Source organism: Haemaphysalis longicornis, unplaced genomic scaffold (genome assembly GCF_048455015.1).
Source record: "Haemaphysalis longicornis isolate Haplotype H1 unplaced genomic scaffold, Haemaphysalis longicornis Haplotype H1 scaffold_1, whole genome shotgun sequence".
NCBI classification, from domain to species: Eukaryota; Metazoa; Arthropoda; class Arachnida; order Ixodida; family Ixodidae; genus Haemaphysalis; species Haemaphysalis longicornis.
In genome coordinates, this window is record NW_027526203.1 from 22,179,962 (window position 1) to 22,182,598 (window position 2,637).

At 44.0% G+C, this 2,637-nt stretch overlaps 1 long non-coding RNA gene across 1 annotated transcript; it reads right to left on the reverse strand.

The window, feature by feature from the left end:
* Nucleotides 1-698: 698 nt before the first annotated feature.
* LOC144163345 (uncharacterized) lies at nt 699-1,775 on the reverse strand. The gene is made up of 3 exons (XR_013320891.1): nt 1,578-1,775; nt 975-1,006; nt 699-841 (listed from the first exon to the last, which is right to left on the reverse strand). It is a non-coding gene; the product is annotated as an uncharacterized LOC144163345 (long non-coding RNA).
* Between the last annotated feature and the right edge of the window lie 862 nt (nt 1,776-2,637).

Here is a 2,637-nt window from a genome sequence, read left to right on the forward strand (position 1 = left end):
TTCTAAGGCAATCTGCTTGCCATTTCTTATTTAGAGGGCACCTCTTAAGTGCCCGCTTCGCTTCTGTGGTTTCACGTCGCTGTCGGCTTCGGTGTAACCGAATAAAGAGGGCCCCAAAGATAAATGAGATAGAGCAAACAGGAAGGTGGAGGTTCACATCACTGTCGGCTTCAGTGTAACTGAATGAAGAAGAGGGCATCAGAGATAAATCAGATAGAACAAACAGGAAGGCGGAGGAGGAAATTGTGGTGAAAGTGTGAGGGGGAGGGCAGTAAGCAGAGGCCGCGCGAGACATGCTCGGCGGCAGTGAGGCACTGTGATAAAACACCAGAGTTGCGCCCGCTGTCGTGTGTTCACTGATGACACAGTCACTTCTGAGACACAGCAGCTACGCGCCGTCACCGAGAAGACTGCAGTTTGCACTGCGCTCCGATTTTGCATTGGGGGTATCGTAATCTTGAGCAACCTTTTTTTCCCTTTCTTTCTTTACTCTTTTTTTTTCCTTTTGAGAATTATTTCTAGCTCAGTGTTCAGAGAGGTTCACAGTATACTAGTTACGTATTATCATGTTTGCAATTTCTTCTAGTGCAGCCAGTGGTGAGCAAATTTAGTGTCAGATATTCTGCTACCAATCATATCAAAATCACTCTGTACAAACTGCAATGGAGGACGAAACGCGCATGGACTGCCGACAGAGCTCAGAACATTTATTTTGCATTCCAACTTTTTAAATGCTACTTTATCTTTATACGCACAGTGGGCAATGGTATCATCATGCTGGACTCCAATGTGCCAGTGTATTTGTCCAACAATGCTCAAACCATAGAAGAAATCATTGTTTCTGAAATAAACCAAACAGAACAAGCAATTCTTAGTTGAGCGCCAGTTTTCTTGTGTGAGCCATGAATCTGGCGGAAAAGCCAGCTTGTTCTATTTCACACATCTGGAGAATGTAGAAATGTGTGGAGGCTTACCTCAGGTGCCACACACACCCAATTGAACATAGCTTGCAGCATATGGAAAAAACAGTGAAAACATGTCTGTTACTGGTGGCTGGTCACAGAAAAGAACGAATAAATGCCGGACTTTTTTGAAAGACAACTCTAGCAGCAAGCCACACGGTCCGCAGAAGCAGCGCGACACAGGACAGTGAGCGTTCTCACCCACTGAAAGACAGCATAACTAAATAAAAATACCTTGTATGCATTAAAATTTTCTGCCAATCTATTATGGTGATACAATTTGTGGATGAATACCAGGCTACTTTGGCTTTGTTTTAAGCTTAACGAGTACCCAAACTCGCAATAATTGTAAGCGGCCTCTCAATTTAGCGAAATGTCGATGCTCGTCTGGTAACATTGATGTAAACAAACTTCCAAGATGGCGGCGCCCATGTCTGTTTACGGAAAGTGAGTTATCGAACTGAAATACCGCATAATAATTATTTACGGTCTATATTACGAGGTTTTCGAGCTTAAGTGACGCACCCGAAGCCCAAATAGCTTCGAAGCCTAGCGATTCTCTACTGTTAAGTTGTGTATAGTACAAATACCAGTGGAATCGGCCGACCTGCTTACCGGCGTTGCACGTCCCGTGGCTGTAACTTGGTTGCTTCATTGCTTGCGGCTGCGCCGTTATTTTTATAGTACTCCTTCGATGTTCAGGCATGATTTGCCGTGAATGAAACCTGCCTGGTTGCATCGATATCGTTCAAAACCGCGAAGAATGACTGTTACGATTTGCCGATCTTCGCTTCGAGAACTTGTGACGATGCGATGACGATTGGATGTCTTGCGAGTGAGAGAGTGCGAATCAGTCAGTGATCGAACATTCTTTTGAAAACATTTAAATGTGATGAAATCTGATTTTATGAGGTTGAAATTTACGGGTAAATTTGTCCGCGGTAAGGCGAAGGCGACGCTCACAAATGTTGCACACATCGGTGGCGCAGCTGCGGGTATTGCTGAGGTTCAATGGGAATGCGTAGCGAAAATTAGAAGTTGATTAAACACTGAAAGCGTGCATAATAACCGAACATAATAGACAGGACGAGATTGCAATAGACGTTTGCATGTTTTGGAACATGCAGTGAGCACCTTGCTTACACGTTGGTTGACTTCGATGGCCAAACAATTATGGTGCTTTTTGCTTCAGCTATCAAATATTACCCCGCAATAGAGTAAGCTGGAATGCTATCCCCATACACTGCAGGGTGTCGTTACGTTCTAATGTCCATGCAATGCATCCAGTAATGTGGGCCCACTGTCGCTCAGCGGAATGCTGGGGAGTGCCACATTTTATCAGAAATGTGATGTGTGCCTGACTGTATCAAAATTTGCCCGGATCGACAGTACAAATGTCAGGAGTTCCTCCACCACAATTTAATCTGGCTGGCGTTGTAGTGGCCAAGGCCAAAAGGCGTTGGCTAAGAAGCTATACACACGTTTATGCATCTTGCCTATGCTATTAGTGCATATGTATAGAAAATATGCGGGCACACATATGCATACACCAGCATATATGCTTACAGAATGCAATGCATGCTAGATGAAAAAAATTTGTTTACCTAATGTCAATTGATGTGGTAGTGCTTGAACAGACACTAAGCACTGCTTAGTGACTGTTACTTATGTGTTT